Below are 27,502 nucleotides of genomic sequence, written 5' to 3'. Positions count from 1 at the left end.
GGTGCATGAGTAAGTATCTTGCACATTTCATAATGTCTCAAAGGATACATGATTTTTTCAACCAGATACATTGCCTTTCTAAAACAGAAACACTTGTTCAATGTAGCAGATTAAGTTTTATTATCATTCTATATTATTTTATATTGACCTACAAAAGAAACATAAAACAGCACTGTAGAGTAATTTTTCATTCCATCATGACTTTCTTTTTATATAAAGATACATTTTGGTTAGATGAAGTATTTCCACAACTTTTTTATTTTATCTTGTCATTTAGCAGGTATTATTGTTGGTAGGTTTTTGTATCTTTGGATCCAGTACAATATTTGCTTGGTCCAAAGATCCATTTTCTTGTCTGTCCATTTTGCCAGTTTAGTCCCCTTATACTTGCAGTGATGTTACTGTACATACTCTCACCCATTAATTTTTATTTCCACTTTGTGTTATTCTAAACAAGTCTTTCAGCACTTTTTGGGGGGATATCTGTGGCTTTCTTTGTTCATTTTTGTCTCCCCATTCAGTTTCTTATCAACACTTCTTTTGAGACACAAAGGTAATCCTCACTTTTTCAAAGTCATGCATTAAATAACACATTCAGTTTTCTATTATTTATTTTAATTCCCGAGTACTGTATTAATAAGGATCAACAAACATTTTAAGTGCTTTGAGCTAATAAAGGGTTAAATGCAAGGGGTTAAGTTAAGAACGTATTAAAATTCCTGGACTTAGTAGCTTCACTGGAAAGAAAAAAAGAGTGAAAGGATATTGAATAATTCTAGCACTAAATGTTAATAGTAAAAACAGAATTGCATTCCTTTTGAGATTCTAAGGGATTTTTTATGTTGAAAATTTGTGTCTTCAGCATTCATGTATGATTGGATTAATTCAAACAATTGTTTAAACCTGTTTCTCTCATGCATTGCACTGTATAATAATGAATAAATAAAATGGCATCTGTATTTAAATAAATAATTTATAATTACTGAAGAAATGCTGGCAAAAAAATTTTGAATCACAACTGCAAAATGTACAGATGCAGCCATTCAAAATGGGTGAGGTATTTCGTGGCATACCCCGGTGGGCGTGTCGCGGTATCATGCGGTATCACGCAATTCACGTGTGTCACGTGACTAACTATCCGGCGTCGCCTTGTAAAACCGCCAGGGGGAGCTTAACCTCTCATGTACAGCATTTGAACCTTTAATTTTGAACTGTGTATTACAGCATGTTAATCATCAGTCATTAAAATGTTGGTATATTTTATGAAAGCAAGATTGCTCAGTTGGACAAAAGTACACAACCTACCTTTATCAGAAATATTTATGCATCAAAGCCTTTACTGAAGATATTACTAATAGTATTGATAATGGATGACTTTGGACAAGCTGTATACTCAAAGTATAATTTCTTTAGCACATTTGTACAAGCACTTGGAATCTGTCCAAGCCATACTTTGTCAGGCATTTTGTTTTACTTCAACGGGGCATAAAAACTTCCTTGCTTTTAACAGGGCGTTTCATAATTTCTAGCTACGAAAATGATTTAAAATGCGACACCTATCATTCAACTAGAGCTTAAAATATCACAAGGAAAAATACACACCGGTATTCCATTTCTCCCTAAACATTGTAAGCTTCGAAGTCTTTAACTAACGTGATACCGGATACGTCAACAAGCATACTTTTAGAATTTGATTAAAAGGGAATATAATATGGAATCGCGTATCTAAAGAATTTAATAACGGTATGATTATATCCGTGTACTGCGGCAGGACTGTGTAAGGCTGTTTCGCCTACCTGATCATGCGAGCTGTCTTGTAGTCTACTGGTCTAGGTGCGTGACTACCAGCTGGCAGGTTGTGTGTTCGAATCCAGCTGGTGCTGGACTTTTATTTTAACAAACATTTCTTCGAAAAAATAGGTAAGCGATATTATGGACAATCAATTGACTTTTATATTTCAAACTATCGCAACATGATCGATATTTGCGATATTTTGAATATATCTTCCCTTCTGACAGCGGTTCCTGCTTCTATTGTGTGTGTGTGTGCAACAGTAAATTTTTATAGAGAAATGGAGGCTGGACAGTATGCGTTACAATATAAACATTTATATTGATTTAAATCGTGTTCTGATTTAAATCGCAAACGCGTGTTTAATTATGTGTTTTTTAATCATAATCAGGCTAATGCATTTCTACATTTTCTGTATGAACCAGCTTAGAGGTTCATACAGAAAGACAGCTTGTGTTTAAATTGAGTGTAAGGTAATTTATGCTTCTAAAGTCATGGTCAGTATTATTGTACTGTGCTGTACTGTGTCACATTATTTCATAGCGTTTTTATTGCGTTATTAAATCCGGTGGCGCTGTGTTAGTTTCCTGACTCACATTATTTAAACTGCGACACTGATCATTCATCTCTAAATAAACTTTATTTTATATAGCGTTTTAAGCGAATAGGTAATTAGATTGCTCATAAACCTAATCACTTTTTCTACATAAACACAGCGTGATTGCTCTCTGAAAATGCTTTTCCTTTATTTTTAAAGTAGGCTCAGATTTCAACTATAGATCGTATTATTATAAACTTTCTTGGAAAAATGTATTTTATGTAAACCATGTTTGCTATTAATTCATTTAGGGCTAAAATACGTTCATTGTCTTCCAATCGAGTTGAGTTGACATTGGAAGCCTGCCACACCCGGACTGTTAAACCAACGCATTAGCACGTCAAAGCCCATTGAGCCAGTATTGGCTTTAGTATTTAGTATTTAGTATATTGTAACGCTTACGGCAGACAGGCACTGTGTAGGAGCCGACGCACCAGAGCAGCGCACCGAGGGAGCGTCTGCATTTATAACTTAGTTTTTAAAATTAGTCAAGCAATACGAAGCATCTCCTTTTACTTAGTGCCTGAGCATACTGCAACGCGTGTGAAGCCCATAAACGATATTAATTTTGGAACTTAAACATACAGTATATGGCTGGTCTCGGTACTTTAAAGAAAACATACACACCAGTATTCCATTTCTCCCTAAACATTTTAAGCATCGAAGTCTTTAACTAACGCGATACCGGAGTCAACAAGCATAATTTTAGAATTTGATTAAAAGGGAATATAATATGGAATCACGTATCTCAAGAATTTAAAGACCAGACAATCGCAAACTCGTTTTCAATAAAATTATTTTATTCATTCAGCAGTTTGTGAGAGGGACATCCAGCAGGGAGAGACACACACACCGGTTTTCATTGACAAAATTGTTTTTTTTCAATTCCTCTTGTCTAACAGGAATGTTTTGTTTGTGGACAGACTGTTAGACAAGAGGAAAAGACCGCCTCCTCCTACGAAGCATTTCGTTGATCCGATCACAAATTCTTTTCCAGTCGTACGCAGCAAGGGTTGAGAATCTCCTATTCACCATCGTACTAATGGTTTCCCGGAGATTGCAAGGCAAGGCACTTTTGCCTCTGGACCCATCGAAATTTACAGACGTAGTCCACCCCCAGTAAATTTCAAAAGTCACAAGATTTCGAAACACGAGGGCGGCGTAGCGGTCGGCTCTTGCTTTCCCGTCTATGCCGATGCACTGCAAGTACAACCCCCCTCCATCTCCTGGGTGATGGGTAGCAGTTGGACATCTGGGAGAATTATTCGTCCCACTGGCATCTGTGAATTCCGCTGTGCTTCCTGGGGGGAGATAGCCAGCGGGGACAGCATCAACAGATTCCTGCGCGGTGGTGAACTGAGAGGCCGGGATGGAGTGTCCTGAGGCGGTGTGTGCTCTGCGGGGGGCAGAGCTTCCGCCAGGCATTGCAGCCTGCGCGGCGGGGAGAGGCACTTTTCGGGAGACAGCTGCTCAACTGTTTGACAGCTGGAACTCTAGCCTCCCAATCCTCCCCAGTAATGCATCGTAATGCTCCCGCTGCTGCCGAAATGTCTCCATACAGGTGCTGCTTCTACAGGTTGGCACCCTGGCCAGTGGCCGAGAGCAGAGACCCACGGCCTGTGGCAAAATAACATAATTCATGTCAGAAATAAAGTCACACAGTAGTATTCATTAGTCGCGGAACAGAAGTCAAAATAAACTTTTCTTTTTTTCCGTCTTACCGCTTTCTTTTTTACTGTCCTGGTGGTAGATCGTTTCGCCCGTGCCGTGTTTTCTTGAAGAACAGGCTACGAAGAAATAATTATAATTGAATTTAAAATTCAAAATGGCAATAATACCTTGTAATATGCGCTGTAATCGCGTATTTCAGATGAAGTCTGCTGTATTTGCTTACCCTTCGCTCTTTGGAAGCTGGGGCGGCAGAAGCACCCCGTCTCTTCCCGTAAAACGCCTTGGTCTCCATACTGTACTATGGTCGCTGTAGTGCAGAGAAAATGTTTCAGGTGTGAAGAACATAGATCTCCAATGCAATTTCAACCAAACCTGTTCTCACACACCCTGCCCCCACTACCATTAGAATATACACAAACATTTTAGCGTTTCATTCTGAGCAGAAGACCCTCACACCTGAAGAAGGCTGGCTGTGACGAATTAAACCGGTTTTACAGGTTTCAATCACAGACCATGTGACATGGGACTCAGTAAACTAAAACACAGCGCCACTGGATTTGATAATACCTAACCAAAATCCGCAATATGGAAACAGAACCTGTGTAATTGTTGATAGATGATGTACTCGTAACATTTTTTCAAGACGAACTACAACATTTAAAAAATGACTTGTATGTACTTGATATGTCTAATCAATCCACGGGTTCCAGCACAAAACGAAACTAAAACGCATACCGTTTCGCGCTTCTTATTAGTTGCTCAAAAGTAATTTGACCGTATGAAATGCATAATATAAACCTAGAAACATATACGTGAGCAGTACTTAAGCACTGTAGTATCGGTGTTAAGACATACCTCTCAAATACTGTAAATCAAGTTAAAAATATCTCAAGACCGATTCTGGTCGTAATGAAACCATGCAAGGGAGTTTTTATGTCCGTTGCAGTTCTTTTGCAACATGAATATAATTATATCGTTATTAATTTCTTGAGATACGCGATTCCATATTATATTCCCTTTTAATCAAATTCTAAAAGTATGCTTGTTGACTCCGGTATCACGTTAGTTAAAGACTTCGAAGCTTACAATGTTTAGGGAGAAATGGAATACTGGTGTGTATTTTTTTCTTTAAAGTACCGAGACCAGCCATATACTGTATGTTTATGTTAAGATTTCCCTTCAGTGGTAAAATTAGATATGAATATTCAATACTTAAACGGGCACAGTTAAGACATTAAATATACATATACATATTGTATACAGTACAGTTTGCATACGGTAATATGTTTATGTTACGCGATTAAAAAATAAATAAATAAAACTGGAAGGTCCAGCACCAGCTGGATTCGAACACACAACCTGCTAGTTGGTAGTCACGCACCTAGACCAGTAGGCTACAAGACAGCTCGCATGAACAGGCAGGCGAAACAGCCCTACACAGCCCTGCCGCAGTACGCGGATATAATCATACCGTTATTAAATTCTTGAGATACGCGATTCCATATTATATTCTCTATTAATCAAATTCTAAAAGTATGCTTGTTGACTCTGGTATCACGTTAGTTAAAGACTTCGAAGCTTACAATGTTTAGGGAGAAATGGAATACTGGTGTGTATTTTTTTCTTTAAAGTACCGAGACCAGCTATATACTGTATGTTTACGTTCCAAAATTAATATCGTTTATGGCCTTCACACGCGTTACAGTATGCTCCTATTCTTTTTATGCTCAGCTACTAAGATTTCCCTTCAGTGGTAAAATTCAATATCTACAACGGGCACAGTAAAGACGTTTACAGTAAGTCTTTCTACAACAGACCAACGGACCACGAGTGCCCCTGTCGGTCAACCAATCACGTACCGCGGTACCCAACGTCATCTTGCGTCATGATACGCGACACCGCAGCCAATTACCTGCGGTACGTGTCTGTACCGTGCAGTTTGAATGGGTGCATCTGTAGGTTGTTGTTTGTGCACCAGTCCACTAGTTGCTCCACCTCCTCTCTCTATGGTGACTCATCATAGTTGCTAATGAGGCCCACCACTGTCATGTCGTTTGCACATTTTGAACTATGCTTGGCAGTACAGTCATGAGTCATCAATGTGAACAGCAGTGGGCTGAGCACACAGCCCTGGGGGGTTCTGGTGCTCATTGTGATGGTGCTGGAGATGTTATTACCTTTCTGGACTGTTTGAGGTCTCTTGGTCAGAAAGATCAATTATTCTGTCAGATTCTGGTGGATGATTGTATTAAATGCTGAACTGAAGTCAATGAAAAGCATTCTTACATAAGAGTCTTTCTTATCCAGGTGGGACAGGGCCAAGTGAAGGGCAAGAGATACAGCATCCTTAGTAGATCGGTTGGGGCGGTATGCAAACTAAAAGGGGTCCAGAGGGGTGGGGAGTCTGGAATTGGTGTGAGTGCCACGGGGCAATAGTCATTGAAGCAGGATACGGCTGACTTCTTCGGCACTGGTATAATAGTGGTTGATTTAAAGCATACGGGGATGACCACCCGACACAAGGAGATATTAAAAATATCTATGAGGATGTCAGCTAGCTGTTCTGCAAATTCCTTGAGCACGGGACCAGGTATATCATCGGGTCCAGCGGCCTTAGAGGATTAACTTTGGCTAGTGCCTTCCTTACATCAGTTGTGGAAAGGCAAAGCACCTGATCCTTGGGAGGAAGTGTGGTTTCCCTTGCAGGCACAATGTTCATTGTTTCAAACCGTGAATAGAAATTGTTCAGCACATCTAGGAGGGAGACATCACCGTCATTGACATGTGGGGTAGTCCTGTAATCAGTAATGGTCTGAATGCCCTGCCACATGCGCCACGTGTCTCTGGTGTCCAGGAAGTGACCATGGATTTTTTCATATCTTTTTTTATATCTTCCTAGAACTATTCATACAGTATGAATGTTTAGCATGTTTTGTTTGAACTGTATTATGTCATGTATGCTTATACCATATAGGCTGGAAAAGAGGATAAGAGATAATTTGAGATGTTGTCTTCAATAATGTATTAAGGGTATATATTCTGATATCTTGCCTCTATCACTTATCTCTTGCCTCTGTGACATCAAGTTCTGGTTAATATCTAATACTTTGAAGCTAAATAGTGATAAAACAGACATTTTACTTTTAAGTAAAGGTTACCTCGAAAAGCTTAAGAACACATTCGTGGTGGATGGCTTCCCTATTTAGGTGTCAGCTGTAGTCAGGAATCTGGGAGTCATACTTGATCCTCTCCTGTCCTTTGAGCCCAACAGGAAAAATTTAAGACCCCTTTTCACTTTAGACATACTGTATTGCAATACCACATTTGCAATTTCTGTCAATGTCTGAAAGTGTTTGAATGGTGCATTTCTAACATCTAGGCTTGACTTCTGCAATTCTTTGCTCTGTGTGCTGCTAAACTCTCTACTCAATAAGTTGCAATATGTCCAAAATTCTGCAGCTAGACTTCTAACTCACACCAGACCATCTAAGCATATCACACTTACAATTAGATCTCCACTTCGGTTGCCTATAAAGTCACATATTCAATGTAAGATCATGTAACTGACTTTTAAGACTAAATAATCTGGCTACATCATGTATCTCTGAACTACTTCATGTTCATTACATTCCTTACCAAAGGCTCTGTTTAGATGGAGCTGGTCTTTTGGTCACTGTAACTAGGATTAAATCCCAGACTTTCGGTAAACATGCTTTTTTTGTCACTGCTCCATTGTTATGTAATGCCCTTCCTCAGGCTCACTGAGAGACAACATCTTTGACTTTTTGCAAATCAAAACTTCAAACTCTTCTTTATCTAGGGGCTATGTCTCATTGCCTGACAGTTTATTCTGTATGTTTGTTTCAATTTATTTACCGTTTAATTGTATTTTTTTCTCATCTTCTTCTTTATACTCTGTACAGTGTTTTTGGGTTTGGAAAGGTGCCTCATTAAGAAGTTACTATTTATGTTATATATATATATAACTATTATTAAGTTTTCTGCACCAAATAGTGACTTATTTGAAGCATTGTATTTGTAAAGCAACAGATATAGAATCAACTTACTGTATAGTGATGTTTTACTGCACTAATGCACTATGCACAGATCATAGCATCAGCCCCCATTTAATATACTGTAACCACATACATTTATCTGTATTTGAACTACACTTGCTAAGACTATGGTCCAGGGTGAATTAAGCCTCTAGTTTTAAACATTTCACTAAACAATATACTTGAATTCCATCCATCCAACCACAACCACTTTCTAACCACTTTATCCAATATAGGCTCTTTAAGAAGCAGAAACTTATCCTGACAAGCAATTGGCATAAGGAAGGATTCACCCTGGACAGGACTCCAGTTTATTGCAGGGCACACACCGACACAAACACGCACTCTCACACACCAGAGACAGTTTTTCCAAAAGCCAATTTAACTAACAGTATGTCTTTGGATTGAAACCAGAGTACCCTGAGTAAACGCATGTGAGCATGGGGAGAACTGTGGATATAAAATCCACACTGATGCCTCTAGCTCCCCAAAAATTGAATCCAGGGCTCCATTGCTGCAAGGCAGCACTACTAACCACTGTGGCACCATGCCCCCTTATACTTGAAATGTTGTTAAAAAATCTGGAACAGAAATGCACCTAATGCCTCGTGATATAAAATAAACACTGAATAAAACTTTTTCCTTTTTACAACACTTTCCATTACAAAATTGCAACTACAGGAAACTTTTTGGGAGAGGGCCAGGAATAAAACTGGGAACGAAGCAGAAGTTCTATTTTATTTTATATGTTTTCCAGTAGCAACAGTAGAAGGAAAACATGTAATTTCAAGCTTTTACTTGGCATCCTGGACCCACACACAGTTTTCCTTTTGTCTTTCAGGGTAACAGGCAACATATGAGAATTGTAATACATGTAACTGTTTCTGTCCTTATTGAAAATTACAATATGTCACTGTTGCTAAGTTACCCTAAGTAATGTCAAGCTGCAGAGATTTCTATCTTGTCCTGGGTGCCTGTGAAACTTGAAAGCCAGCTTGTACCAGCCTCAGTATCAGGCTACTCTTCAACCTTGAATTCCTGAGATAATAGGCTCTTATTTTATTTTAAATTAGCTACACTGCTCAGAGCAGGGTGCTCACATTAACTTCATTTTTATGAAGTAAATAATCCATAATATGTTACACTAAATAATATGCAATAAAAATGCAATGGTTTCCCAGCAGCTACCCCTTTTGGGTGGTCTCATCTGGCTATAATTACTGATACTGTAGGTGAAGACAATAATTACTTTCATCTCATTGGACTGGTTGAAAGTTACTGTAGATAATCCTTTGGAGATTACAGAGTTTCGTTCAAAGAACTGGCCTTGTAACTTTCCCATAAAGTTTTACCCAGCTGTGGCAAACCATGAATTATGCCAGGCATCTGTAAGGTGCCCGGCAAGTGTAGTTTTCACTTTCTGCATCCCTTTAGCTTATAAAGTAATTTATTTGTCTCAACATTGTGAAGACTGCTGTCTGGCAATGTGCCCATTTTTTATAATTGTTATGATGAAAAATATTGAAAGATTTCACTGCATTTCCCCATATTCCTTATTCCATACTGTCGAATGATTTCGCAAATCATTTTACAAATCAAATGTAGAATGACTTAGCCAATACTTTTATCACTACCTTGTAAACTTCTCCACCATGCTATCTTTAATGTGACTCTGCTGTCTGGATCTCATCACTTTCCCTATGTCTTTTCTTATAAACTCTGTTATTTCTGTGGGTGACATTACATTACATTAACACACAACTGTAATTATTATCATCTATATTCCTGTTTTACAACGTTTTCAAATCCCAGAATATATTCTACAAATTTGATCTGTTTGCCTCCCCAATGCATTATATATGTCTGAACCCCAGAGACTCAGAAGAATATAATCTGCACAATGGGGAATTTGTTTCGCGTACACAATGTCCATTAAACCCTTAGTGGGATCCTCTCTTCAACCCAACACCTCCACAACAATTTAGCCTGAGGGCTCAAACACTCCACATCCAATTGATATTCAGGAGCTTCTGGTTTTTGGTACCATGAATTTTAGGAAACTGCCTTGTCATGACGAGATAAGGAATAAGCATACTGTACACTAAGGAGAAGTTCAAGTGATTTGTTTTTATACACTTCCAATCACAACAATATATAACACAAAATAATTCCAGTTTTTAATTAGGCTCCTAGTTCTTTTCTGTTACTATTAAACTATTTTGCAATGTAATTTTAATGTACTGTAACTATGTTTGTCCTTAATGGAATTAATCTTGAGCACTTCTGCTCAATTGTGTTAGTCACACCAGAGACTTATTGTACCATAGCACATCTCTCAAACCCCTCCCACCACCCGATCTACACCCTTCTAGCAATTCCCTGGCTAAATCTTTGCAATACAGAAAGGGGGTCTGAACAGGCACATTTTAATGGTGTGGTTGCCAAATTACATCAGTTAGGCAAACTAAACCGAATACACTCTGCATATTTTGTCTGTCTCTCGCATTAATTAGGATCTAACCCAACTGACAATTAAATCACTTTTGCTAAGTTACTCTAAGTAAAATTCAAATTGCACCTTGTATCTTGTAAACCTTGTATCTTTTCTTGGGTACCTGTGAATCTTAAAATCTAAAAAGTCCCAGACTCGGTATCAGGTTACTCCTCAGTCATGCACCTTTGAGATAACAGGTTCATATTTTGTTATAACTGTGCTACAGCTGGCCAGAATGAGGTGCTCATTTCATTAAAGGGAAACTATATTTCCAATTTCTAAGACCAGTTATTAAATCTTAGTAAATAAAATAAATAAATAAACCATATTGCAAAATTTTACATAATCATGAACTTTGTGAAAGTACTGTATGGTCTTCTTGTTGTCGTAAACTGCTGGTCTTGGCGGCCCTTCCTGCTAACTAGTCACTTGAATGATGTATGCAATGTATGAGCGAATAAGTGCAAACACACATTTCAACACAGAAATGTTCCAATGTGATCTGCATGCGGAGTTAAAAAGTCGTACTGTATTTGTCATTAAAACAGTCTTGAAGTAAAGACCAATATTTCTGTAGCATTAAAAGAGATGTGTTTACTAGCCTGCTTGTTTATAATGTAATAGGATCGGTTCACATCACAGGAAGTTTTGTTGCCTCATTCTGAATTGCAGACAATGACAGCAATATGGCACTGCAGATGCCTGGAAATTTAGTCTATTTTGTGATGTCAATTGATAGGTTTTACACGTGACTGTGTACATTTTACTTCATTGTGGTTTAAAATTCACTCATCAATGCTGATTCTTTAAGTATGATGCAAAAAGCAATAGCACTTAATTCTATTATAACAATAAATAGTCACTGTCCCTTCAGCAATGTTTTTCAATACCATGAAATTTTATTTTAATGGAAAAAATATCTAACATCAATTTAAAGTTTTCATATACTGCTTATTTAGAAAATATGCTCTACAAATCTACAGATAGTGTTCAGCATCTATTATTAAAAAACTCTAATGTGTGAACATTAATGTTAGAGCTTTCAGATTTCCATATTCTCCAGAAGTTAGCTGAAATGTATTCATGCTAAGATGTACTGTATAACCATGAAGGGTATTATTTCTAAGATGTTTAGACTGTAAATAAAACTGTCAAAGTTAGTGTTACAGTTCCAGCTTCCCAACACCAGAGGGCTCATAAACCACTGGCTCCTACTTAATCCACTCAGGGGAGGCATAGTTCAATCAGACATCCTTAACCAATCCTAGTACTATAATATCACCACCCCTCCGCTCCCTAGCCTATTTAAACCCTGCTCTCTCCTCCCACAGTGCTCAGTATTGGTTTAGACTTTGAGAGCTATACATGTTCTCCTTTGTGATATCTTCCTGGGACTCAGTCTAGGTTTTTGGATTTTTGGCTTGCCTTTTTGACCTTGATTTCTGGATTTTGTCTTTGATATCGTTTGTCTAGTTTCCATTTTGGCTTTTAACCTTTTGCTAGTTTTTAGACCTCAACCTTGGATTTCAGTGTTTATTCAGTAATATGTGATATCTTACCTGCATTGGGTCCATCCCTTTGCTAATAGCTGCTCTGCAGCATAACAGTTGGGGTTGCAGGTTGCTATAGATGGACAGTTTTCACTTCATCGTCTAGCATAAGAGCATAAGAATGGCTACAAAAACCAGGAAGCCATCTAACCCATTTGGTAGTTGACACAAGGATTTCACCCAGCCTTTTCTTGAAAGAAACCAGGATATCGGCTTCAATAATAAAAGAAGTGCTTTAACCAGAGAACTGAATTTTTAAACTATTTTTTTACACTGGATTTTTAAACTAGTATTTTATTTACACCTGTGGTTTTCTGCAGATACAGTTTATTTTCAAGTTCCAGATTTGTAAATTTGTATATCTGTCTGTAGCTAAGAACTACAGAAAGCTGCACATGTAAGATTACTATGGGCATAATCATGCCCTTTCCAAAATCTTAGTCCATACTATACCACTTCAATTACCTTGTCAAATATTCACTAAAGCATGGTAAGCTGATGAGTTCAAAAATGAATGAAACACCTCATTGTGACTTGGTAGGCAGACTAAGAAGTTATAAATTCCAATTTGTTGCAGAATTTTGATTGGACAAAACACTAATTATTTTTCCTATATTTAATCCATGATGTGATATGTATGTATTGCAGTCATTGCTAAGTCACTGCAACCTTTTGTTCTCTTTTGTTTTGCTTTAGGCAATGATTCTACAATGTCCTTAACTATCATGTACCAGTATTATGAAAGAATAGTTTTATATAATTCACCATTTTCTATTGTGGAACTAGCTAGTAAGATATCACACAGAAATTTTACTGGGATGACACAAAATGATTTAGAACTTTGTTTCAGTTTATCTTTATTTTTGCTTCCATTTGAGTGAATGTTTCAGTTTAGTTTTCAGAATTCAAAGCAGTTCAGTGTAGTACCAGTCCACCAATGTTCTTATTAAAAACAATGTTTTTCAATAAACAGCAAAGGAAAACAAAGAGAAATAATCAATTTCACATAATTTACATCTAATCTCTGATGATTTACTTTTTTGAACCTACTTGTGCACTACTGCAGCAAGCTGTATGCCTTATCTGAGTTAGCTTTCATTGAGAGCCAAAATAATATTTTGCCTTTGGGTAACCAGAACATTGAATCTTGTGGTTTATACACATTACAGTTCTCTCTTTATGATTTTGTTTCCACTACCCCAGCCACAGATCTCTGTTTTTATACTTTTGTCCTTTTTTATGACATTTTAAAGCAATTATAGAGCAAGTGCAGCACCACTCAGTCCAGTAAGGCTTTCATCTATTTTGAAGCATTCAGCAGAAATTATCACATGCTGCATTTAAAAGTATCCTGACAAGGTTTACTTGTATTGAATGCCAGTCATGAAGATACATTCTTCTTGGTCAGCTAACACTATGGCTGGGGTTGACTCACATACTGGAAGGAGGGATGACAACGGTAAAAAGGACTTAGTACAGGTAAATCCTAATTAAGAATCTTTAATTAGGAATGAGTTTTGAATAAGATGGCTTTATTGGCTTAATTCAGCTGGCTGAGAAAAAAGCAATTTGTCCATGAGGGGGAGGCTATCAGAATCCCCAAATAAATTGCATATGAATGAGGATATACTGTAATTACTAGGTTTAATAAACAATTGATGAAAACATTTTACTAAGTCTAACCTTCACAGACTTAGATTTTCAAGCCAACTAATGTTTTTTTAAGTGTGATTGACAAGGGGATACTTTATTACAACTTCTGAAGAGTTTGGAGACAGTGTGTGCATTACTTCAATGTTTTGGTTCCACAAACAGCTCCTCTATAAAGTATTGATATAGATCAAATACCAATGAAGTACTGTAGAACTGGAGATATTTCTCAAGACCAAGGTAATGCCAAGATATCTAAAATCTGACATGTTTCCAATCTCATCTGGAACAATGGGTTGGGTTAGCCAAGGACATGAGTGGAAATAAGTTTGGGAGAAATTCAGGGCCTGACATTACAGCATGAAGTATGTCAGTGGGAGAGTTAGATCATGGACCATAGAAAGAGTGAGACAGATTTAAGGAGGGCAGTAAAAAATGGGTATATGGAAGGGTGGATTCCATGGCAATTTCAGCAATGAGATTGATTTATTGGACTAGTGTGGCTGGTTTGAAGGAAAGACACACCAAATATATGGGACATAAATCAAATTTAGCTTTTAAAAGAGTTGGGAGATGTGAATGCTGCAGCTGAAATAGGAATAAGGAGAAGTTGCTGTGATGAGAGCAACCACCAACAGACTTGCATTAAAATGAGGTAGGGGAGACAATGGACTGTAGTTTTAGTTCTGGGAGAAATTCAGCTTCTGAACAGGGCAGGAGACCCATTCCACAGAGAGTTGCACTGCAAAGTAAGACTCTTTCAAGTGGGAGCTCTTAATAGTAAGATGTGAAATGAAATCTGTGTGTGATTACACTGGAAGAATTGTAATATTCATACTGTATGTAGGTAGCTAACACTATATTTTTTATTTTGAAGCTAGTTCTTCAGGTAAAAAAAAAAGTTTTGATTTATGCATTAGGAATAAAATGTGGTCATTGTGTAACAGTTGCTCCTTTCACACTACATAACAAAACTCAGAGTCCAGTTATTATGAACAGTGCCCCAGTCTGTTACAATGTGGACAAACTGATAAGTTGATATCCTGTATTAATATTAAAATTTAGAGCAAACCTTCCTTAACTATGCAAAAGTCAGTTAAATAGATTGATTTGTGACTGATTTTCTTTTCCAAAGCAGGTATAAAAAGCTTGGAATATCAGATAGAGAAGTGATTTCTCTAGAATATACCCGGGCGGTTGTTATAATTAGAGGCACGTGAATTCTTTCTTCTCTGGCACAGCTTTGGTGAAAAAAGTAATAATCCACTTGTTTAAACAAATATTTAATATAATGACAAGACATAACATTATACACAAGGAAACATACAACACACAAGTTAATCAATGTACTGTATTTACTGCAGTTAAAGTAAATCTCTCTCTGCACCCCAAATGCCACAAAATAAATTGGAGCTTATCTCTCTATTCTAAAAATGCATTCTAAAATATTGTAAAAAAGCAGGAAAGACGTTTCTAACCAAGGTATCTTTTACCCAGGAAACTCAAGTTCCCTAAAAACACAAAATAGCAAGCTCTCTCTAACATGGTTTAAATATTTACTAGCTCTAGTCAGGTTTTGTCTGGATGGTCATGAAGTAGGGGCTCTTGCCTGGCGCAAGCTCAAATTCCTCTATAGTCCTTTCTCTCCTCTCCTCTTTTCTTCCTTCCTCCTTTTTGTTATTTCTTTTCTTGCTCCTAATGTGATCTTATATTGTGTAGTTTTGTACTGTTCATTGACAATCATTAACCCACAACTTACCTAGGTATACCAAGTTAAACTTTACAATAGTTTCTGATCAAGGGACCCCCACATTTCAACAAACATCCTCTCTGCTTTGAAGCTAGAAGTGTTTACCCTGCCAAGTGTAACAAACTTTAAAATCCAAGAGACACTTCTCAGTCACCTGTAGTGTGCTCTCACGAGGCACCAGTTCTGTAGGGTTTGGGCATTTACTGGAACAATTATTAATTGTAGCAGTAAATCACAAAATTATTATTTTAATGGCTTTAGAATCCAACCATGCGGTATAACTCAAACAACGCACACACACAGGTACTAATACACATGCATTTAAACCTAACAGATCTTATCGTGAGGGTTATCAGAATACAAAAGGTATATATTCATTCAGTTACAAAGAGTAACATATATCAAGAGGACATACGTTCAGTATATCATTCATTTAGACCATTTCGTAAATGAACTTGGTTATAACTTCTACATTAGATACTCAAAACAAGTACATAACTCTTAGGAATTAAATTGATATCAACTGGTTGGGATAACAATTGAATTCTCGAGCTGTAATGAAGTGAAGTTGAATACTCATCCAATCTCTTCGGATTCAGATCTCCTGCAGGCTCTCTGGCTCCGTGCCAGGCTGTGCTGTGCGGCGGTGCACTGCTAATGTTCACTGACCGGCTAGTTAGTGTTGGCTGAAACTAGCACAGTTTGTGCACAGGAGAAAAGATGACTGTGGGTCCCAGCAGGTCAGGAAGAGGACCGGTTCATTCCTGATGAAGCGCTAGTTCTGAATACTGATTCAGCTGTCCACAGTTCCGACCTGTTCATGAGGCTTGCTGCTGATGCTAACCTTGAATGGATCCTCTAGTTACTCTCTGGCAACCTCCGCTCTAGACTCTTAAAACAGAGGAAAGTTCTGGCACTCGGACACACTGGCCATTCCGTGGTTGTCCGGGCTGAGTCTCAGGAGGGTCAGGAGGCGTGCTGCGAGAATGTCCTGCCCTTGGGAGCCTTCTGCTCCTGGGCCGTCCTGCCCTGGAATTGTCTCGCACCCTTGGAATTCTCCTTAGAGATTCTCCTTAGAAAAGTCCTCTCCTACTGGGAGCTCAGTGTTGCCTGTTTATACCTTGAGGAACTTCAGCTCGTTCATTGGCTGAAAATTTAATGTCCCACGTGGTTTACTCGGCCCTACCAGTCCCATTAGTTCAACCTTGATTGGTTGATCAAGGTGAGATATGAGTCACTTACTCCTGACACTTAGGAATGCAGTCCAGATGCCCATCTGGCACTCCCTATACAGATAGGCGCCAATGGATGACCATTGATCATGATAGCCAGGCTTAGCTAAGTGCATCCCCATTTGGGAGCTGTCCCTTATCAAAAGAAAACATATTTAAATCAGCCTGCATGAATAGTTTCTCTGTGGCTGCACCACAGAGATGAAGAGAGAGATGGGGCCTCATTTGGGAAAGCACAGCAACACTTAATTTTGTCTTATTAACAAGCATTGCCGCTACACACCTGAAGCTGTAACAATATTATAAAAGGCTGAATAGTAACCAAGTAGGCTGTAAAATAAAAAAAACTAAATTTGCATGAGGAGCTAAACAAATTGAATATTGTCCATTAAACCTGCAATTCACTTAGAAGTTCTGCTTTAAACTATGCACTAATTCAATGAGACTTTATCAAAAGATAGTGCATTGTATTTTCCTTTGTATCTAGCAATTTAATATTTAATATAAACAGGGTCATTAGCTAATAAGGTTACATTTTGTAAAAAGTTTTTCTGAACTTTTTAATTTCAGGAAAGTGTGAATTGCAGAAGTAAACCACTTAAGAACATAAGAAAGGTTACAGTTTGATCTGTACTTAATTTTAAATAAGAAAAACTGAATGCCTTACAGTATATACAGGGCAACAATTGAGGATACTTAAATTCATTTTGTAAATTGAATTCATTTTGTACATGCAACTAAACATGTATTCCAAGAAAACAATACAGAAATGTACTAAATAAAGCCTGTGAAGACCAGGGAACATTGAAAAAAAAAAAGAGAAATTAGGAACTGTCATCATAATTTTAATCAGTGTTAGGATTAAGGATTGTTTCATAATCTCAGTGTTAACTGGCTGAGCATGCACTGCTTCTTCCTAAACAATATTAGATTCTGATAATTGGATGTTATCAGATTTCCTGAGAGTGATTTAGAGAGAGAGGAACAAGCAAGCAAATGAGTTGTACAGTACTTTACTTTTTTTACATTAGTTACTGGAAATCATGGTTAGTGATGGGTTATGACATCACCATATGTAGTATATTTTTTCCACACCATTCTGCTCCCTGCAGATTCTTAATTAATTTTCCTAACTAAGATTCCTTTGGGTTATTGACTGTGACCTCTGACCCAGGGTATTACAGATGGTCTCACTTTGTGGGTTACCAAACTGAGAACAGTCATTTTGGACATTAGTGTTGATGGGAATGGACCCAGTTTCTGATGTCCCTGTTTAACAATCTTGGGATATGCTGCTTATTAGAGAGGTCCCTTTCATCTACATTCCTAGTGTTTTACACAGATGCCTAAGCTGTTAGGTTTATTGTCAGGTCAAGGCAACAGAAAGATTTGAAATTTTTAATAACACAACTCTTTGTGTAATAATATGCCTTGATAATACAATGTCTCCATGGATTTTGTGATTTGTCCATGGTAAAAAGATATGAAGATATTTGGTTCATAAGGAATTTTGTATACAAAATTACAAAGCAGTGAACTAAACAAAATAAGTACTTTCTTCAGTTTTTTAATACCAATAGCTTTACCCAAATAAAAATAAATGGAATGAGATACAAAGCCTGGCTCTGTTTGAGCTTCAGTTTCTTCTTGTTTCCCCTCTAACAAATATTGTAGAGGGAGTATCTGTCATGCTTCTGATTATACAAAACAAGTCTTACATTCACAATTCATTTTTCAAAACTCAGTCTATACCATTTCTCTTCTTCTCTTCTTTCACTCTTCTTCTTTATGTACTTTCTTAATATTTCCTACTACATAGCATATAGACTGGTTTGCTACAATATTTTCTTGGATTCCCTCCATGTGTTAACATTATAGCCTCTCTAGCATGGGCGCAAGGCATGTGGGATTGGCATTAGCATGGTTAGGACCCCCTAATTGTTTAATATATAATATATAATATATAATATATATAAAGACCTTACTATAAGGAATGGTCCAAATTGTTTTACAGGAAAATAGAAAGGGTTGAATTAAGTAATTAATCACATTACTTTTTTAAAATACATATTAACAGCATTGCTTTTTTTGAAGAAATGAATAATGTGTAATAAAGTATTGTATGAGCATTGGACAATTTTCTGTCATGGAACATACATGTGAACATATTTATATGTCACTTTTAAGAATACATATGACATTGGTTTCTTACCCTGAAGCTGAAAGCAGGGATTAACCAAGGCAAACCAAAATGAAGTACAAAGACATGAATACAATATAGCTTTTTTAGGAAAATTGAAAGGTAGGTTGTTATACCTGCAAAATATAGTAAGTTCACAGAGATATATTATGATATAACTGTGCCTTGCAAAAACATTTCTAACAAAGATTCAACCTTGAAGACCAAGGAGCATTCAAAAGGTTTCAAGCATAAAGTTGTATTAAGGCCAAATCAGGGGTAGGGTGTAGACTATGTAATAATTTTATAGTGCAAAGGAACAAGTAATAGGTTAATTCCATGCTGAAAAAAAAAGAAGAAAGAGAACACAACGTTTCTGCCATGGAGCCTTCTTCAGGTGTGAGAGAGACAAGGCAGTAGGCAAAAGTAATGTAGAGGGAGAACAAAGGCTGGGAGGGAGGAGGAGTGAGAGGTGGGAGCAGGGGACAGAAAGATAGGCCAATCAAGAGGTGTGGAGTCAGAATGGGTGTAGAGAGGTGTGAAATGAAACTTCCAATGAATGGAGAAAATTTAAAAGAACAGTACTCTGTCGTTAAGAGAAGGGAGAATTTGTGATCCTAGCTGCAGAATAATTTTGGTTTCGGTAGTCTTTCTGATGTATGAGTTCGGAAAACCGTCTTTGAGAACACAGACAGAGAGATTAGAGTGGTCATGGCAGTCAGAGGTGAAATGAGAAACAATGGGCTTGGAGAGATCTTTAATCTTCACAGCCCTGACGTGTTCTCTGAAGCGGTCTCCGAGTCTCCTTCCTGTTTCTCCAATGTAGATGGCTGGGCATTTACTGCAAGTGATACAGTAAATAAGGTTGCTGGAGGTACAATATGCCATCTGGGTGATCTGGAATTGTCCTGAGGGGCCTTGAATGAGTGTGGTGTTGGATGTGTACTTGCAGGTGATACAGCGAGCTCTGTTGCAAGGGAAAGTGCCTGGTGTGGATGGTTGTTGAGGCCGGTCAAGGGAGCTGTGAACAAGGAGGTTACGCAGATTAGGTGGTCGGCGATATGAGATGATGAGGCAATCAGAAAAGAGGGCCCCAATGAAGGGATAATCAATTCTGGATTCTGTGTGCATGCTGACACAGCTACCCACCTGAACTACATAATTTTATAGTCATGTGTACGGTATTATATTTCCTTTGGCAATAATGTAGATATATTGTTAATTTGTGTTAGTGGAAAGTGGGACTGCGGTATAGTACAGTTTTGTTCAGCATACCAAATTCAGCCCTTCATTTCTCAAAGATTGATAGGTGGTAGCTTGTTTGCGTTAGATGTTACAGAAACTGTAACTTCGTTTAATCCGTTTTTTTTACCTAGGTCTAATTATCATATTTCTTGAAATTGTAACATTTTATACTTTATAAAATACCTGTATATTTTATGCTATATAATCATATAAAATATAAGTCTACTAGCTTAGCTATAATTTTAATATGTAAAGTGACTGGATCGATTAGATTGAAATCTCTCACATGAGACAACTATGTATGGCACTATGTATGGTACAGTACTGTAACTTTCATGAATTAGAAGCCTACTCCTTTAAATCCACTTAATATGGAATCATGTAACTAAAGAGTAATTTTGATAGCTGAAAATAAAAATAACTGTAATATAATTCTAATAATGTTACAAATGGAGGGTTACAAAAATAGTAAATAGAAATTGACCCAGCAGTTTACTCACTAACTAAAATAATCATAACACCCAAATTGTAAGGATTTTGACAAGAATATACCAGAGCAGTTGGTATAGTTAGAAGTACATGAGTTTGTTGTTCTCTGGCACTGTCACGGCCGACATTCCTCCCCTAGAGCATGCTCCACTACTCTTGTCATTAGTTCCGTGATTGTTGCTATGTTCCCCAGGTGTGGTTATATCTACCGCTATTTAAAGCCTAGCGCCTCCAGTCCTCGGGGCTCAGCATTAGGGTACGAATATCGCGAGGCCCGCCTAGCACCAGGATTCCCTACGTCCATCTCCTGAGGGCATAGCCCTCATCCCAACACCTCCCGTGTTCTGAGCCCGGGGCCTGGAGGACCTCGCTCCGTTATCCCAGGATCTCCATGTCAGGTGTCTGTTTGTATTTTTCCCATTCCCGGGGATTTTAACCTTGTCATGTCCCAGGATGGATCTATTGTTAATGGACTCTTGGACTGTGCCCTGACCCTCCTTCTGACCTGCTCGGATTTGGACACCACTCTTTTTCTCCCCCGCTCGCTATCTCATGGACTCTCACAGTTATTTTGTGCACCATTAAAACCCTGTGTGTTTTCCCATACCACGCCTCCTTTTTCCCCCAGCTCTTATCGCATTGCGTAGGGTCAACTTCAATACCCGTCATGGACTACAGACCCTGTCCTTAACAGGCACAGCTTTGGTGAAAAGAGGAATAATTCAGGCCCACTGCCACTGGGTTAAACAAATATTTATTAACAATGACAATGCACAAACTACACACAACTTAAACATATAATTCACAAGTTTTTCTGTGTGCAAGTTTACAGACAAGGCGTTTCAGAAACCTATGTTTAGACCACCCAGAAAAATCTCAGACTGCTACCAAATATTCAAACTCATGACACCTACCCAAAGGTGAAATAAGCTGCCTTCTAAACTAAATAAGATCAACCTGTGATTAAATCTCTATCTCTGTAGACCCAGATGCCACAAAATAAAGGCAAACCTGTCACCCTATTCTTAAGTGCACTCACTAATCAGGAGAGGCCATTTTTTAACTGAGAGAATCTTCACTCAGGAAATACAAGTTCCTTAAAAACTACAGACTAGCAAGTTCTCTTACCAAGGTTCAAATGCTTAGCTCCAGCTGGTTCTTTTCGGATGATCTTGAACAAGAACCTCTTGCCTGGCACAAACTTTATGTTCTGTCTCCCAGTGTTCTCTCTCTCTTGTGGTTTTTGTTTTGTCTCTTGTTCTCTCCTTGGTCTTTTATCCTACACTTTTGTCGTTCTTAATCATTTACCCACAACTTAATTAACTAAGGTGAACCAGAAGATTCTTTTGATCAGTATGCCACACACCCAGCACAACTACTGTATGTAAATATCCTTTGGTTTTAAATTCTAGGAAGTGATGTTACTCTTGGTGTCTTGATCTTAGAGACACCTCCATTATCACTTACCTCAGCCTGTAACAATGACATTTCTGAATGTTATGAACAATATTAATTTACAGTACAAATTGTCATGCTGCAGGGGGTTGCAGTCATCTGTCAGGCTGATAAGGTGGAGATACGTGAGACAACACAACACCTTGGGCAAGTAACTGTCCACAAAATAACTCTATTTTATAAAGAGACTGAATAATTGAAAAAACACAATTCAATTTTTTCTTGTGGTTTATACTCTTCAAAATATATTGATGGTGGATGGTTGAACCCTGATTTAAAAAATAAAAAACTTATCAGAAAATAAAATAATCCTTCAGTCTCCAAAAACCAAAAATAAATAATTTGCTTATCAAGGTTAGAAAAACAAATCTCACTGTTTGCCTCACTCAAAATATATTTTATATAGCCTTCTCTTCTCAACAGTATAGAAATAAGCTGCATCAGCAATGGCTCTTTCTTTTTTTTCCTTTTTTTCTTCAGAATTCTGTCTGCTTCTCTTGTACTTATTTCTTTTAGTACTTCACTCTTCCTTACTCACGCTTCCTTTGTTTCATTTGTGCAGGGTTTAGTATAATGTCTTATTTCTCCTTTTTCTTTTTTCATCACATTCACTTTACATCTTTTATGAAAGGGAAATCATATACTCACTGAACACAGTATGATGTAATTTTGCATGGCAGCTTTGCTTTAGTAGGCAGAGAACTTTTTTTTCTTTTTGCCATCTTCAGGGTCTATTTATATGGCCTATAGACAGGAGCACACCTCAGCAAAATCTATGGCACACTTCCTAAAGTACCTTCCATTCAGTGCAACACGCCTAGCGGCATCACAGAATACAACTTTATATAGCTGTAGTGGTAGCTGAAAATACAAAAAATAAGGTACAAAACAGTATTCCACTTTTGTCATAAACATTTTTTGCATCAAATATTTTAAGTCGTTTACTAGCTTTTGTTATTTGTTATTTCCCATTGAGACACAGTTAAGTTAGCTTTCAGTTTGATATTTGCTCAATTTTCATTATTTGGAATTTCAATTGCATCTTAATGAAAGACTTAGTGATATCAAACTGTCTGCATTTTGTCTGTCTTTACTTGATCATTTTAATGTATATTTATTTTTGACACACATTGTTGCAGATGCCAATAACCTTGCAAGGGAAACACAGAGTCCTCAAAGAACTGGTATTTTAAAGATAGAAAATTCACAACGTTTTAAAACAATATCTATCATCTAGCAATTTTAGAAACTTTACTTTCTGTGCAAAGCGTAAAGTGTAAAGCTCAATTATAAACAGATTAGAATACAGTGGAAATATGTGCAGAATTCATACTCTGAGAATTACTGTTCAATAGTGAAATACCTGCATAAGACAATATAAAGCAAAATACCAAAAACTCAAAATAGGTTACAGTTATACTTCTTGTGTGAATATTGTGTTCAACCTTTATTTGATTTATTAAACTCTTTCAGAAATGTTCTGTTTTCGTTCAGATAAGGATCAACTTAAACATCTTGGGGTGCATGTTTTCAGACTCCTTGCTCTGCAACTCTGGAACTTACTATTTTCTGACCTGAGAAATGCAAACTCTTTTACAGTTTTTAAATCTAGAGTTTTCTCAGTTTTTTCTATCTTCACTAATTTCTAATTAGTTCTACATGTTTTACATTATTTTGCAGTAGCAAGATGTTTGGGGAAATTAAGTCCTTACTCTGCTACTTGGCAGTTCTACAGAGTATTGCAGTCCTGCATTTAACAATTGGAGAAAAATAAGAATGAGGTGCAGTGCGTTACCTCTGTGCATAGTCGTGCCTACTGCGGAATATCTATGGACATCACACGCGTGGCTGTATCTGCATGTTATTTGCACGTATCCCTGTGAAGAATTGTGCATGTTATTATATTGTCTTCTGTAGAAGTAATGAAGGGATTATGAAGTCATTATGCAGTAGAATTCAAATTTCCTCGGATACGTCTGGTGAGGGCTGCAGCAATCCATAGTTTATCCTTGAAACACAGTGCTCAAGACAGGACTGAGAGCACATGACTGCTCTTACCCTGAACAGGATGTGAGTTCATCTCAGGGCCATAGAGAAAGGGAAAATATTAATTATCTCTGGTCCTTTCATAATTTCTTTTTCAACACTCTTCAAAAGATGGAATAGGATCTCAAGTTGTTGAAATAGTGCTTGTTTTCTTGTTACTAAAGCAGGTATCCTTAACTACACTTTGCTGTATCTCATTAATATACAGATGCATCCATTCAAAACGCGTGGGGTACACCACGGTACAACGCGGTGGGCGTTTTGCATCAAATAGCGGTAAAACGCGTCATTTGGCGTCATACTGGAAATCACTATATGCAAATGAGATTATGTTAATAGTATCCAGAATCACCTTGTAAAACCGCCAGGAGGAGCCAATAAAGCTTAACCTCCCATGTACAGCATTTGAGCTTTGTATTACAGCATGTTAATCATCAGTCATTAAAAAAGTTGGAATATTTTATGAAAGCAAGATTGCTCAGTTGGGCAAGAGTACACAACCTACCTTTATCAGAAATATTTTAATTATGCAGAAATATTTTATGCATCAAAGCCTTTACCGAAGATATTACTAATAGTATTAATAATGAATAAACTTGGACAAGCTGTAAACTCAAAGTATTACGTTGGTCCACATTCTTTGTAACCGTAATTTCTGTTTTTTGTTATGGTGTGTAGCTCAAATCGATGATGGATGTACCCAGTGGTACAACTACACAGGATTGGCACCGACATTGGCTTCAGCCCTCTGGAGGCGTTTCGGCGGGAGAGGGGAGGAGCCGGGACTGCTGCGGGCGAGATTGGCCAAACGCCACCACCTAGCGGGAGAGCCACTGGGTCTGGTCGCCGCAGACGTGGCCTACTTAGCCCGCCAGGGTTACCCTACTCTCCCGGAGGAGGCCCACAGGGAGATAGCGCTCCAGGCGTTCCTCTGCGCCCTGATGACGGGGCAGTGCACAGAGGTCCTCGGCAAGTGGGCGCTCACCGTGCAGTTTGGGGCTGAGAGGGTGAAACACCCCTTCTACCGTCCGGGGTGTGTGGGCTGACCGGGGCCTGTTGGAGCCGCGCGTGCCGGAGCTGACTCCCGGGCCGCCCGGCTGGGCGGTTGACGGGGTGGCTGCTGGGGGGAATGCGGGGGCCAAATGCAACGGTGAGATAAGCTCGCCCCTCACCCCAAGTCCTTGAAGGCACTCTGCGCCGGGGGTGGCAGGTGCCCTCCAGTGGCGAGGTCAGGTGGCAGTTTGTGGTGCCGCGGTCGCTTCGCGGGGCGATTCTCCAAGCAGTAAAAAAGCACTTTTTAACTTAAAAAAATGAAAAGAAATAAAAAAAAAATCAGTAACAGAGTCACACCGGTATTATATGTGTATAGAACTGTTTAGTTCGCAAAAAAGAGAGAAAATTGTCATGTTGTGGAAGTTTGTGTGTTTTCTTTTATTTGTATGAGAGAGAGGTTAAAGAGAAAAAAGTTTTGGTTTACACCACTTCGGCTCCACGAAAACCCTGCGGCAACTCCAGGGCCACTTCTATTGGGGTCTCTGTCACTGGGACGTGGAGCAGTTCTGCCAGATGTGTGCGGTTTGCATGGCCCAAAAGGGTCCCCCTGGCAGAACTGCTCCCTGTCCCGGTAATGAAGTAATAGAGTAATATGGTACCAGATAGAGTAATATGGTCAGAAGGTCAACCACATATACCAATACCAATACCAATACCAGCAACATACAGTTTACATAATATGTTTATGTTCTTTAATTAATATCGTTTATGACCTTCAGATGCGTTATGCTCCTCTGCTTTTTATGCTTAGCTACTAAAATTTCCCTTTAGTGGTAAAATTCCATATAAATATTCAATACTAAGCAAATTAAAATGTGCACAGTACAGACATTAAATGATTAAATCTTTTCCACGACCGACCAACGCACCACGAGTGCCCCTGTTGGTCATTTTGGCCAGCCAATCACATACCGCGGTATGACGCTATATGACTTAGGGAAATGCCTGTGGTACGTGTTTGTACCGCGAACTTTGAATGTCTGCATCTGTACTGCTCTCATCTATCAAGTGAAATAGCCATCAATTGAAACTCACAACTCCATAGGCAAAGAGGCCTTGCTATGCCCATTCATGCTGAAATATAAAATACATAACTCAGATTTAGAAAGGGGTCTCATATTAAACATCATACATTTCTTTGTAAAAGAAAAAAAGTGAAGTTTAAGTTTTAAAATTGCCTTAAATATAAAACAAATCATCTGTGAAAGGCAGTTAGTTATGTAAAAATTCTTAATTGCTAAAAATAAGAAAACAGTTCTGTCTGCAGGGCAGATTCAGAACAATGGTTCATTTAAAACCAAATCTCAGGGATATCAAAGATATTGATTGCAGAGCAATGCATTTCAGGATTACAAAAACAAATAGCTGTCTTTGCTTGTGTGACATTATAACTGTGACACAAAATCATACCTGAACACTCTGTACTTAATCTGTGTTAAATTTTATTGTCTTAAATATGTTCTGGAATTTAAAATGCCATCTTTTTATAGTTCTGCTCTTTGCTTTATGTCTGCTCTATGTCTCCCCTTTTAAAAACTTATGTATCCCTAGTAACGGTCGAAATAGTCCTTATAATAAAATGCTTTCATTTAAATGTCACAGAACCTTAATATAATGCAGAGAAAAAAGGTTATCTACATTTCTAAGGATCATTTAATGAGAATTCAAGTAAGAGTGAAAATAAATCTATCCTTGCACTTTTCTAACAAACCAAAATTAAAAGCTTATTTAATGTACTTACATACAGCATCACCATAGCTACAAGACAATTTTTTAAAGATTGAGATTTAGATTGAGACAATTAATGTATTTTTAAAGATAGTAAGACAATAAATTGTGTAATTCCATAATTAAAGGTAAATGTTCCATATTGAGTTTCCGCATAAGAGAAACTGAGATTTTGAAGGCAATTTTTCTAAAATAGAGTACCTTATAAATAACCTCATCTAGAAACATACATGTATAGTTTTAAATGATCAATTAAAGCATTGATGGAACTATATGCACATGAATTCTATAGAGAACCAACAAAAAGAAACAAAAGCATTCAGTAAAATTATATCATGAGCAAACTCTGCTATCATAAGCTGCAATTTTAACTGTTTTTATTATGTACTAATGCATTATTTTTCAAACAGAATTAAACATGTTTTTTTATTTTAATATATGCTTCTCTTAATAAAAGCTGAGAGATCTATACCAGGGGTATATTTATTTCAATTTTAAATATTTCAAACATCAAT

At 37.7% G+C, this 27,502-nt stretch overlaps 1 pseudogene; it reads left to right on the top strand.

The window, feature by feature from the left end:
* LOC148653671 (uncharacterized) overlaps window positions 1-25,028 on the top strand; it is a 58,410-nt pseudogene extending 33,382 nt beyond the window's left edge.
* The last annotated feature ends 2,474 nt before the right edge of the window (window positions 25,029-27,502 follow it).

Source organism: Lepisosteus platostomus, chromosome 10, assembly GCF_059453375.1.
Source record: "Lepisosteus platostomus isolate fLepPlt1 chromosome 10, fLepPlt1.hap1, whole genome shotgun sequence".
In the NCBI taxonomy this organism is placed as follows: domain Eukaryota; kingdom Metazoa; phylum Chordata; class Actinopteri; order Semionotiformes; family Lepisosteidae; genus Lepisosteus; species Lepisosteus platostomus.
Note: the sequence above shows the minus strand (reverse complement) of the source record. Positions and strands in the feature narration are given on the sequence as shown.